The sequence below is a fragment of the Trichosurus vulpecula genome, chromosome 1, assembly GCF_011100635.1.
Source record: "Trichosurus vulpecula isolate mTriVul1 chromosome 1, mTriVul1.pri, whole genome shotgun sequence".
Lineage (NCBI taxonomy): Eukaryota > Metazoa > Chordata > Mammalia > Diprotodontia > Phalangeridae > Trichosurus > Trichosurus vulpecula.
This window is the reverse complement of record NC_050573.1, coordinates 43,887,932-43,902,098: the sequence shown is the minus strand read 5'-3', so window position 1 is coordinate 43,902,098 and position 14,167 is coordinate 43,887,932. Positions and strand designations below refer to the sequence as shown.

Genomic DNA, 14,167 nt, shown 5'->3' with positions numbered 1-14,167 from the left:
ATCCACCTCCTCCTTCCCCTCCTCCTCCTTCTTATCGTTATTGTTGGCACTATCATAATCACTAGCATATATATGTGTATATATATTTACATATAATGGACATATGTAGATAGATAGATACTTCCTTAAGGCTTGAAAAGGGCTTTATATATTATCTCATTTGATCCCCACAACAATCCAGTGAGGTAGGCACTATTATTTACAAATGAGGAAAGTGAGGCTGAGTGAGGTTAAAGGATTTTCCTAGGATCACACAGGTGAGTCAGCGTCTGAGGCTGGATTTGAACTCGGGTCTTCCTGAATCTAAGTCCAGAGCTCTACCCACTGTGTCAACTTGCTGCCAACGACAAATGACTACAGTACTCCAGATGTGGTCAGACCAGGGCAGATGGCAATAAGTAAATGATCTTATTCCTTCAAGCTATCCCTCTTTTATTGCTATCCAATATCATCTTAGCTTTTTTGGTTGCCCCGCTACATTTGGTATGCTAGGCTTGCAATCTACTGTGTCCCCCAGATTTTTTTCAAATAAACTGCTGCCCAACCATGTCTCATCCATCTTGTACTTTTTATGTGGTCTCCCTCATTATATTGCAGGCTTCTTGAAGGCAAGGATTTTCTTTTGTCTTTTTTTGTATCCCCCCATGCTTAGCACAGTGCCTGGAATGTAGTAAGCACTGCTCCTACTAGTTCAGTGAGGGGGTTTCCTTCCTGCACTGTCTCCTTGCATGTAAGTTTGACTGCTCCCATGACTTGGATGAAATAAGAGTCAACAACTCTATTCCTTTCAGTGAGATGGAAGATGACTAGGCCTTACCATATGCCCTCCACTACTTCGTAAAGTCCTCCAGGGCTCACCATCTGCCCTGATTGTATGCCCTGAAGTTCTCTGGTACTGTCATAAGACTTCTTTATATAACCTAAGTACCCCTAGCCCTTGCTCTCCACCCTGTTGCTGAACCGTTAGGACTTCCCTTTTGTCTCTCCTGCAGCTTATTTTTCTTTTATGAGTTGCTCCTCCCAATTAGAATGTGATCTCAAGAGCATGGATGGTCTTAATTTTTCTCTTCTCTCCCCACCCCTCCCCACCATCAAGAGGCCTCATGTGGAGTCCATTAAGGGAAGTTTGCTTGCTTGTAGGAAGGCTTCCATACCTTTTGGTACTAACCTAATTAGGTGCTGAGTCAGGGGGTTGTGATGCCTTCTGGCTCTGAGCCTATTACCCAAAAGGGTGTATATTTTGAGAGGTGAGCTTTTGCTTTGGGGGATCGCTTGCAAGAAGGATCTTCTTGAGACTCTGGTGGTGGTATGCTCAGAGCTCCCCGACTGTAAAAGCTCTCTCAATTCAGTGGTGGATATAAAGTATATAGCAATATTGCTTTGATTCAGGAAGTAGAGCCCTGTCTGTTGGTCTTCATTTCTCTGCTTGTGTTTTCTCTGTTTGTATTTCATGTACTTAAAGATCATGGACCCCTTTAAAGTTGCTTTCCTCAGTAAAGCAGATCTAAGAACCCATGATAGCAGCCATCCTGGGTATGCCAGTGTGGCTGTCATTACACATCCCCCCCTCCTCTCTCCTCTCTTCCCCTTCTCTTTCCTCCCCTCTCCTCCCTTCCCCTCCCTTTCCATCCTCTTCCCTCCCATGGTTTCATTCTGTCAAACAGAAAGAAATAAAGGTCATAATGTGTTTATTTGGAGCCATCCTCACAACTTCCTCATCTTTAGATTTTCACTAACCATCTCTTTAATAAATAATCCATTCCAGAATGTTGCCATCAAAAACAAGTCAAGCTTATTAGCCTACAGTTTGATGAACTCATTCTTGTCTGTTTTCAGAATATTGAGACAGTTGCCTCTTTCTAGTCCTGTTGGCAGACCTGGGAGCAGTGCATGGAGGCCACAAAGGAAGAAATTTAGTGTCATTTTATGAGACATTTCCTAACAATCAAAGATGTCCAAAATGAAAATGGGCTGCCTTAAATGGTAGAGGACTCTGCCTCGATGGAGGTCTTCAAGCAGGGGCTAGGTGATGGTTTGTTAAGGGGACAATAGAGAGGATTCTGATTCAGATACAGATTGGATTAGATGATTTCTAGAAATCCTTTCAATTTTGACATTCTATGATTTTTGTGTAGTTTGAATTCTGTGGAAGGATTTCAGAAGAGAATAGTTTTCCTTATTACCATCTTGGAGGGACAATTTCAAGATTTAATTCCCTAGATAGAGCTAAATATAGGAGGGTGGATGGAACATGTATGGGGAATCGATAATTTTTTTTCCACGCTCAGGAAAAGGTATTTTTCAAACTCAAACAGAATTCTCTCTTGCATGCCTTTTTAATCATTTGCATAATATTTCTTGAATATTTAGAAAGTATCAGGTGACCTTGTTATTATGTGGGCCAGGTTGCACTTTGATGCAAATATTCCATGGTTTTCACTGCTTTTTGTCTTCACTGAAATGGCAAATATGAACCAATATTTAGGGAGCTTTAAAAAAAACAGTAATGGAAAGTAAAAGCAAATGGATGAGTAGAATATAGTTACTGTAATTCATGTTCATGATACAAAAGAATAGAGATGAAATCATTTCTGGGAGCCTTCACCTGGCTTCCTCCTCAGATCTTAATCAATAGACTGACAATAAACCATTCTTCAGACATGAGTTTCTGTTGATCAGAAAGACTGACAGATGTGGGTATAAAAGCTGTATCAGAATAAAATGAAATGGGAAAGAGGCTGGGTTGTGGCTCACTTGGACCTTAAAAGCAATTTTCACTGTAATTTTGAGGTTGGAAGTGAGGGAAGAGATGGTAGGTATAGTTCACTGAAAATGGCACAGTGGAATTTGGAGGCATAAATGTCTGGCTGTTGTCTTTCAGATAGAGAGGGAAGGGGTTGAGGAAGAGAGAGAAAGGAGAGAAGAAAGAAAGGAGAGAGGGAAGGAAGGTGCAAAGGAAGGAAGGAGGGAGCAAAGAAAAGAGGGAAGGCCCCCCTCTCTGTCTCCTCTGCTCTGCCAGCAGCTCTTCAGCTTTGCCCCTCACCCCCTGAGAATGTACACCTGCACCAAGTTCATCTCTACCCCTGCCTTTGTGAGGAGCAGCTCTCAGATACTGAGTAGACCATTAACTGCAGTGGTACTGAAATAGCCAGAGGTTCGGACAGATGAGAACCTCAGCATTTTGGCAGCATCAGGTCCCTTGACCTCACTTGTCCCCAGATGTGGATTCCAAACTAGCGCCATCTCAAGGGACATTGACACAGCAGCCAAGTTCATTGAGGCTGGGGCTGCCACTGTGGGGGTGGCCGGCTCTGGAGCTGGGATTGGGACTGTGTTTGGAAGTCTTATCATCGGTTATGCCAGGAACCCTTCCCTGAAGCAACAGCTTTTTTCCTACACCATCCTGGGCTTTGCCTTGTCTGAGGCCATGGGGCTCTTTTGCCTGATGGTGGCCTTCCTCATCCTCTTGTCCATGTGATGGAGCCATTTCTATCCCCCAACATTTCTGAATGTTCCTCCTCGTCCTGGTCCTTCCTGGTCTCTTTTCAGCCCGTGTATACCTCCCCAGCCATCTTACCAGGCAGCCCTGGAGAAAGCCATGGACTCAGGGTTTGACAGAGGGAAGACAAATAAATACTGTATTAATAAAAAAAAAAGAAAGAAAGGAGGGAGGGAAGGAATGAAGGAGAGAGGGAAGGAGGGAGCAAAGGAGGGAGGGAGGGAGAAAGGGAAGGAAAGAGGGAACTAAGGAAGGAAGGAGGGAAAGAAGGAAGGAAGGTAGAAGGGAAGGATAGAAAGAAGGAAGGAAGAAAAAGGAGAAAAGGGAAGAAAGGAGGGAGACCGGAAGGCAGGGAGGAAGAAAGGAGGGAAGGAAGGAAGTAAAGAAGGAGGGAAGGAAGGTCATGTTCCCCCCTCACTGCTGATTGTGCTCTGGGAGTCCTTTCCAGTTTGAAAATCAAATCCTCAATTAAGACAAGAGATATCTGATTTAGGATAGTGCTCATGTTAAAGTATGTGTGTCATTGATCACTAGATGTCCCTTTTAAGAGGGAAGATGAGGTCATCTTTCTAGTAGCATCATTTTTCTGTTTATCCAAGGGTTGTGTTTATAAATTACATTCAAGTCTCACTTAGGAATATTAGTGTGAAACTACTCTCTTCAGAGAGGAGGACTTCTCTTAGAATCTTTTGGGAACTTTCACCCCACTGCTTCTAGATCACTTCTTTGGGGACATGCGGGACAGGACTAATTTAATCCCTCTAGGATAAGATACAGAGTTCTCAGCTTACTTCTTAAGGTCCTCCACAATCTGACTGCAATGAACAACACAAATTTCACTTTCTTTGTGGAGTCTTCTCTGATTCTCTTTGGGTTTCCTTTTCACTCTCTTTGGTTGGGATTTGATGAGTCCTGCCTTTAGATGGGATGAAGAGTTTGTGATTTCTTCCCTCTGTGACTTTGCTCCTGGAGTGTCTTATTTTTGGATGTACTCCAGTGCCCAACCTCATCTCTACTTCATGAAATCCTACCCATGCTTTTAAAACCTAGCTTGAGTGCTCCTCCTTAAAGAACATCCTTCTTGGATGTCCTGCCAGGCAAAAATCGTATTTCCTTCCTCTGACTCCACATAGTGTGTGGAAATAGTTGTATATTTTCTTCCTACATAGAATTCAGTAGTTGAACTAGGATCGGAAGTGGGGAGCCTGCAGCCTCAAGGCCACATATGGTTCTCCACCCCTGAACTAAGTGATTAGAAGGTCTTTCTCATCTTCAACATTCAATGTCCTAAGATCTTTTCTGGTTTCAACATTCTATTCCTTCCTTCATTTAACAAGCATTTCTTAAGCATGTACTGATATATGCATCAGGCATTGCACTAGGTGTTTGAGTACAAAGACAAAAAAACAAAGAAGCTTATTGGTGAGAAATTCTATGTTCAATGTTCTAAGGTTGATCCCATCTTGTATGTTCCATGTTCTAAAGTCTATCCCTCCCGGCGACAGTCTGTGTTTTAAAGTTTTGTTTTTTTCCCAACTCTGACACTGTTGTGACTTCTGTGTTCTAAGGTTCCTTCCAGATATGAATAAATGGGGTGGGGGTTGGGGAGCACTTAATAAATGCTCTCTACATGACAAGTGCTAAGCACTGGAGAGAGAGATTTTTAAAAACAAAGAAAAGAGGAGGGGAATAAGTATTTACTTGGCATCTACTGTGAGCCAGGCACTATACTAAGTGCTTTATGAATGTTATCTCATTTGATCCTCACAACTCTGGTGGGGGAGGGGAGGTGTAGGTGCTATTACTATGCCCATTTTACAGGAAAGGAAATTAAAATAAACAGAAGTAAAGTGACGTTTTCAGGGTCACTAAGCCAGTAAATGTCTGAGGCCAGTTTTGAATTTAGGTCTTCCTGTCTCTAGGTCCAGAGCAATATCCACTGCAACCCTCAGCTGCCTTAATGGTGGTTCTTCAAAGGCTACCCTGGCAGAGAATGATCACTGGTAGGGCTTGCCAAGTGGGACAGGCATTGACTATTTGTCTGACCCCTGAAAACTGAGAGCTGCCACTTGAGAGACTGATCACCATGTTGGCTGGTAGAGGATGATTAAGTTTTGGCCATAGAAAAATCTCAGAAAGCTGTAGAAGAGCTGTCCTCTGTGGCAGTGCTGAACTTGGAGTCACAGTGCTTGAATTTGAGTCCAGCTTCTGCTACTTACTTCCAGTGTGACTTTGAGTAAATAAACTCTCTGGAACTCAGTTTCCTCATCAGTAAGACTAGATTGTTGGACTTAGTGGTCTATTAGGTCCCTTTCACTTCTAGATATACTAGATATACTAGATATACATCCATACTTATGATATCATGTATCCTTGAAATATTGAAGGATGTGCTATGATTTACAAGAACATAGATTTTGAGTTTCAAGGGACCTCCAAGGCCATGAAATGAAAAGATCACAAAGTTAGGGCTGGAAGAGACCACACTGGGTATAATCTTCCAGAGACAGTACTTTATTCTGCATGGTGCAGTATTCTAATACCATCAATGTGTGTCATATGGTTCGGGGCCAGGAGTGATGGACTAGTTTGTGGGGTGTGTGTGTATATGTATGTGTTCATAGGTGCCTGTGTATGTTCACATGCTTATAGGGGGAGGAGAGGGCTCCCAAATCTGCATATGGCTCACAGCAGTGGGATCTGGATGGTGCCTCAGAGTTCAGAAGTGTCACACTATTCCTCTTCTTTCCCTGCCTTAATGCAGCTGAATAGAATTCTTCTCCAGATAGTGTAAAAGTCTTTGTGTTGGGGGCCTCTGGCTCTTTGTAAAGCTGTGTTGGGGCTTTCAGCACCAGGCAATTCTAGTGTGGCATAGAAATGCAGCTCTGCTGGGGTACAGCTCAGGCAGAGTTGTCTGTGGATGTCTAACTAACTGAAAATGGGACACTTGGTGCATGTGCTTTTGTGTCATTGTTTACACACTTCTTCCCATGGCTCCCCTTCCCCCTTGTTCCCAGTTCTTTCCTAGCTGAGCTTCCCTCCAATTTCCTGTATCATTTCCTGTATCTTTCACAGTGACTTTGCCCTTAAAAGCAGGCAGGGGGGAAAGTGGTTGGTCTTTTTTTTTTTGGAAACCAATTTAATCCTTGAACTAATTAAATTTTAATGTAAACATTTTTTAAAAATCATGAAGTGCAGTGCTACTCATTTTAATATGGAATAACTTAATGCGGCAACTTTACTGCAGACCAAGAATAGAGGCAAATAGGAACTGAATGCTCTGGGGCATTCCCACTCTCAAGCCAAGGATCCTTCAGCATTGGATTGTGTCTTTAACACAATCTCATTGAGCCTTCAGAGGGTGGTAAATGTGACAGAATGGCAAGGGTACCTGACTTGGATTTAAGATTGCTAGATGTTACAGCTGATAGAGTGCTAGAACTATAGTCAGGAAGACCTCAGTTCAAATTTGACCTCAGACATTTACTAGCAGCGTGACCCTGGGCAAGTTACTTAGACTCTCTGCTCCTCAGTTTCCTTGTCTGTCAAATGGAAATTTAATAATAGCACCAACCTCCCAAGGTTGTTTTGAAGATGAAATGAGATAGATATTTTGCAAACCTCAAAGTGCTGTGTAACAACAAGAATGACAACTACTGCTACTACCACTACCACGTCCACTACCTCCACCATTACCATTACCACCACCTCCTCCTCCTCTTTCTTCTTCTCCTCTCCTTTTCTTCCTCCCTCCTTCTCTTCCTCTTCCTCCTCTACCTCTTTCACTAATACTGCTGCTGCTGCTGCTACTGCTACTACTACTACTACTACTACTACTACTACTACTACTACTACTATTGCTATTCATGACAGACCTGAGTTTGAACCCTGCATCTGACAGTTCCTACCAGTCCAATGATAGGTAGGTGCCCTAGTTTCCACACCTGACAAATAGGAATAATCCTACTTGTGTTGCCCATCTAATCAGTTGTTGTTAGTATTAAATGTGTTAATATATTTCAACTATCTCAATAACCTTACATCTATTGAAATTTAACTCAAGTCCATTTCTCTACCATTGAGTTTCTTCATTTGTTAAATAAGGGAGTTGCACTTAGATCATCTTTAAAGTCTCTTTTGCTGTAAATCCTTGTCTAAGTGATTTACTTGGAGCAACATGTCTAGTTCTTTTCAGAGGCAGAATTTGAAACTGGATATCCCTGACTGCAAGTCTAGCACTCTGTCTCCTAATTGGAAATGATTAATTTCTTCAACAAATTTTTATTAAAGATCTGTTGAACAATCAGAATGCATGTCTTAGTAGATAGCATTTATAGATGGAAAAGACCTTACAGATCATTGACTATAAAGGATGTTGCATTTGGTGGCTTCTAAAGTCTCTTCAGCTCTGTCAGTGATCTTATAATCCTAGAGAAATGAATGGCCATCTACCAGCATGTTACTTATATGAGGCAGAGCTGGGTCCAGAACTCCAATCTCTTCACTGTAATCCTAGAGTCTTTCCCTTCTTTGCTGGTATGTATCCAGATTACTCTGCTCCCAATTACAGTCCTGCTCTCTCCCTACTTTTATACTGCTACACATCTAGACTTTCCTCCAATTCCCTTGGTGACCAGCTGGATACCCTTTTTAAATGATTGGCCGGAGCTGAGGGTTTACTGTGTGATCAGGAAATAGCTTATTTTCCTCTATGTGAAGCTAATCTGCTTAAGCTGGAACTCATAGCCCTTAACCTCATTAGCACCAGCTCTAATCAGTCAAGTGAACCCATGCCAACGTAGAATTTGTCAACAGAAGCTAAAGGAAACAAATGTGATGATGATGAGATGGAAGCTCTGAAAGATGTTACAAAGGCTCTAAGAAGGATCCCTGGGGAATGGAGAGGTGCAACAAGACTAGAGAAATGCAAACCTTATCTCAATTTTGAAAACAAAAGTGAGAGTTGTCTGTGATGTATAGCTCAGGGAATTTGACTTTGATTCCTGGGGGTAGGCAGTGAGGAATCTTATAAAAAAAAAATATATATATATATATATATATACATACACATATATATATATATATGTGTGTGTGTGTGTGTGTGTGTGTGTCTGTGTGTGTGTGTGTGTGTATTTTGATTTTTATATTATATTCTTTTTAGATTTTATTTATTTATTTTTAGTTTATGATATTTAGTTCTACAAGCTTTTGAGCTCCAAACTTTCACCTCTTCCTCCCTCCCTCCTTCCCTGTGCAAACTGATATAGGCTCTACATATTTTCACATTAGTCATGTTGCAAAGAAGAATTATAACCAATGGAATGGACCATGAGAAAGAAGAAACAAAATGAGAGAGAGAGAGAGAGAGAGAGAGAGAGAGAGAGAGAGAGAGAGAGACAGCAGAGAGTATGCTTAAATCTGCTTTCAGACTCCATAATTCTTTCTCTGGATGCAGATACCATTTTCCATCATGAGCCTTTTGGAGTTGTCTTAGAACCTTTCATTGCTGAGAAGAACCAAGTCTATCAAAGTTAGTCATCGCACAATGTGGCTGTAACTGTGTACAATGTTCTCCTGGTTCTACTCACCTCACTCGACATCAGTGCATATAAGTCTTTCCAGGATTTTCTGAAGTCCACCTGCTCGTCATTTCTTATAGCACAATAGTATTCCATTACAGTTCATACACCACAACTTGTTCAGCCATTAGGAAATATTTTTACAGTTATTGACTATCTAGAAAAGGGAGCAGTGATCGCGGTGGACCATTGTGACTTCATCAGTCAATCAACAAGCATCATTAAATACTTATTATTAAGTGCTCATTAGCAAAAGACTTACTAAGCACTGGGGATATGAAGAAAGGCAGAGCAAGAACATATCAAGAAGAGATTTTACGACTAATCTTATTTCCTCTTTTGCGGGGTTATTAGACTGGGAGATGAGGGGAATGCTATAGCTATAATTTACCTAGACTTTAGCAAACCATTCTATCCTTGTGGTTGAAATAGGGAGAGGAACCTTAGAAGATGATTATAATGATGATGATGATGATGATGATGATGAAGAGCTAGTATTTATATAGTGTCAAAGGTTTGCAAAGTGCTTTAAACATGTGAATTCATTTGATTGTCACAATGAGCCTTACTAGCTGTGTGACCTTGGGCAAGTCATTTAACCCCAATTGCCCTGCCTTCCCCCCTCCAAAAAAAGATTGTCATAAGAGATAGGTGTGATAATTTTACCCATTTTACAGAAGAGAAAGCTGAGGTGCAGAGTGGTTAAGTGACTCAAAAGGTCAGGGAGCTAGGTCTTCCACACTGCAAGTCCAGTACCCTGTCCCCTGCTCTACGTAGCTGCATACTACAGAAATGGTTCAATGGCCAGATCCAAAGGGCAGTCATTAATATTGCCATGTGAACATATAGGACATCAGTAGTGGAGTGTCTTGAGTATCTGTACTTAAACTTGTATTATTTGACATTTTTATTCATGATTTGGATTAAGGTAGAGATGGCATGTTTTATCAAATTGCTAGATAATGTAGAGTTGGGAGAGATAACTGACATATTGGGTGACAGAATCTAAAAAAAGATCTCAAAGGTTAGAATGTTGGATTGAATATAATAAAACAAGACATAATAGAAGTAATTATAAAAGTTTTGTACTTGGGATAAAAAAAATCAACCTCACATGTAAAAGCTAGGGAGGCATGAATATGTATATAGCAGTGTGTCTGAAAAAAAAAAGATCTGGGGATTTTACTGAATTGAAAGCTCAGTGTGAGTATACCTGGTATCATGGTAGTGAAAATGCCAGTGAAAATTTAGCATTCATTAAGAGAGACATAGTATACAAGACTAGAGGGGTCATTGTTCTATGACCTGACCAGACTACACTTGAAATGTAGTGAGGATAATCAAGGCAACCTCTGATTTGCTGGACTACAGCACCTTCTGTGGGGCTGGACATGTGCCCTGGCTGTTTGCTAAGGGGCATGTCCCATGCTAGTATGGCACAGGGAACTCCTGGTTGGTCCTCAGTGTTTATGGATGTGACTGAACAGATAAAGAGTGAAGTCAGGAAGATCTGAGCTCAAATCCAGCCTCAGATATTTCCTACCTATGTGACCCTGAGCAAGTCACTTAGCCCTGTTTAACCAAACCCTGCCTCAGTTTCCTCATCTGTAAAATGAGCTGGAGAAGAAAATGGGAAAGCACTGCAATTTCTTTGCCAAGAAAACCCCAAATGAGCTTATGAGGAATCAGACACAGTGGAAACGGCTGAATGGCAATAACAAAAATTTCTATTTGAATTTGTTAACACTGGTCTATAAAATTAGTTATCGGCGTCATCCTGGGAAGGCTTATATTCCTTAGAAGACTGAGCACATGTCCATGGGGGTGGAGTGCCCATTCAGAAAACCAGGGGTTTTCCTGATCACTTCTGCTGGAGAACTATAGTATTAAATTCGAGGAGCCATATTTTAGGAAATACATTGATAAACTGGGGAACTTCTGTGGGGGAGGGAGGGCAACCAGGATGGTTACCTTTTAAAGTTTGACTGATGGAATAGTGGATGTTTAGGCTGATGAGAGAATACTTGGTTGGGAGATGATAGCTCATTTCAAGGACTTAGAGAGCTGCTCTTTGGAAGAGAGTTTAGATTTAGACTACTTGGCCCCAGGGGGGGAAATGAGAACCAAGGACCAAATATCAGCTGGCTGAGTAGTTCTGGGCCACTACTTACTACCTATGTGACATTGGGAAAATGATTCTTCTGCCTTGGTTATCTTTCTCCTCATCTGTAAATTGGGGGCAAGGGGTATAGGTGGAATTGAACTACCTGATCTCCAAGGTTCCTTCCATCGATAGATTCTGTAGTACTTAAAAAGAAATGATTGTTGAATTATCTTCTCTTGGTTCTTTTGGTTTGCACAAAATATGAGCAAGTCATCCTCGTAATATCCTGTGTATTCTCCAGACACATTTCCTATAATAAAATTGACCTGAAGATAAGGCCTTTGCCTCGGTGAATCTACACCAAGGAGTGACCTTTCTACTACAGGCTATGTTAAGTTGTCACATCCTGGTGAGAGAGCCATGATAAAATATCAGTGTGAAATGAAATACTCCTTCAACTGTTTATGGTTGTGAAAATCTGCTGGGAGAGGAGGAGACAAACTCTGTGCTGAAGTTTAAAATCATTTCATTTGATAACTTGAGATTTTTCTGCTCCAGATGCTTCATGGAAGCTAAGGAAACTGAAGTGGGGGTGGAGGGCGGGGAGAGGGAATGATTAGTTGTAGAACCACAATATGTTACCATGGGAAAAGAGTTGGATTTATAGTCAGAAAACCTGGGTTCAAATCCTGGCTTTTACCATCCTTATGAACTTAGCATAGTTATTTAATTTTTTCTGGGACCTAGTTTATTCATTTGTAGATAGATGGATGGATGTGTGGATAGACATGAAGACATGTAGATAAATAGACATATAGAAATGGATGGATGGATAGATATGTAAACAAATAGACATATAGGGATAGATATGCAGGCATATAGATAAATTTATGTACATGTAGAGATAGATAATCATATTGATAATAGTAGCTAGTATTTATATAGTACCTTAAGATTTAAAAAGCACTTTACAAATACTATCACATTTTGTCCTCACAACAACCCTAGAACTTAGATACTATCATCATTCCCATTTTTTTATTATGAAGAAACTGGAAGACAAAGATCAGATAGAAAGTTGACATAAGTGGATGCATGATTAGAGTATTAAATGTTTACTGTATGCTAGGAGGCACTGCCTAAGCTCTGGGGATATAAATGAAGGCAAACAAGACAGTCCCTGCCCTCAAAGAGCTTACATTCTAATGGGAGGAGGAACATCCCATAAAAGGGAGCTGGAAGAGGTGGCATAAAGCAACATGGTGTGGTGATGGGCATGTGGAAACTTGGTTCACTGCAAGATGAGATGAACATTCACCTGTCAAAGCCACTTGATCTGTGGATTCCAAGGTTGAGGGGGAAGGGAGATGAGAATGTTGATGCCAGAGTCTCGGTAGAATGGTGATGAGACGGGCCAGGATGTAAAATGAGGGGGATGGGCTAGTTGGCTTCTAAGTTATCTTTTACTGCTAAATCTATGAGTCTATGACAAAATAAAGTTGTTCTATCATTAATCAATACTATAATGATATGAATAATGGTCTTTAAGAGAGGGCTTTCAAATTCACGAGTTGTTTTATATACATTTGTCTCATTGGAGCCTCACAACAACTTTGTGAGGAAGCTGCTATCATTATCATACCCATTTTACAGGCAAGAATCTGAAGTCTAGAGAAGTTAAATTATTCATCCGTGGTCACCCAACTAATATATGTCAGAGGTGGATTTGGAATCTAGGTCTTCCTGACTTCAAATCCCAGCTCTCTACCTACTACCCCAATCAACTGAAAACCATGATGAGAATTTTAGGAGCATATTAAAATTTTAGAAGTAAATTTTAAAATTTGTACCAAATAAAATTTCTGATCTTCATACAATAGTTGACAGTGATTCTCATCAATTCTTCTAATAGGGAGATAGCTGGATGGTACAATGAGGAGAGTATTGGGATTGGAGTCAGAAAGACCCGAGTTCAAATCCTACCTAAGATATTTAGTTGTGTGACTCTGGGCAAATCACTAAACTTCCCTCAGCCTCAGTTTACTCATCTGTAAAATGGGGATAATAATAATTTCCCCTACCTCCTGGGATTGTCGTGAGGCTCATGTAAGATAATATTTGTAAAGTGCTTTGCAAATCTTAAAGCAATGTATAAATTCTCTACATAGATATTTATAACATTAAAATGTACAATGAAGTTATACATTATAATATAATTCATAACATAATCTATCCATATACATGGGTATATTTACATCTATATCTCTCTGTATTTATATCTCTCTATATCTATGTCTCTGTGTGTTTGTGTAATAACAGCTAACATTTATATAGACCCTACTATGTACTGGCACTGTGCTAAGGACTTTACAATTATTATTTCATTTGATTCTCAGAACACCCTGAGAGGTAAGTTTCAGTTGAGGAAACTAAGGGAAACAGGGATTAAGTGACTTGCCCAGGGGCACACAGTAATTAAGTGTCTGAGGCTGGATTTGAACTCAGGTCTTCCTGATTCCTGGCTCAATGCTTTATATACTGCACTACTTAACTGCCCACATGCCCCCATACGCATATACATATGTGTTATATATGTGTGAATTTGTGTGTATGATTAAGAAAATAAGATCCTTGAAGGCAGAGGCTATTTTAATTTTGCTTTGTCTCTCTAGCACCAGGCATACGATTCTGTACCTGATTATCACTTAATAAATGCTTTTTTGGATTGAGCAAACAGATTCCCTATTTGCTAAGCTAATTTTCAGTGCAAATGCTGCCTTTTGACGCTTACTGCTTATGCTGTTCTTGACAAGTTATATAATCCCTGTGGGCCTCAGTTTCCTTTATTTATAGAATTAGGAGGGAGGGTCATATTAGATGGCCTCCAAAGTACTAGCTTTGCTTTGAATCTGTGATCCCTTGGCCCTCCTTTCTTTCTTTTTTTTGAAAGTCAGTCAACATTTATTAAGCAGCTTCCGTGTGCTA

At 40.6% G+C, this 14,167-nt stretch overlaps 1 protein-coding gene and 1 pseudogene across 1 annotated transcript in view; both read left to right on the top strand.

The window, feature by feature from the left end:
• Positions 1-14,167, top strand: part of TMEM132D (transmembrane protein 132D) — a 925,255-nt gene that overhangs the window by 191,282 nt on the left and 719,806 nt on the right. The window lies entirely within an intron of this gene.
• Positions 3,038-3,478, top strand: LOC118833399 (annotated as a pseudogene).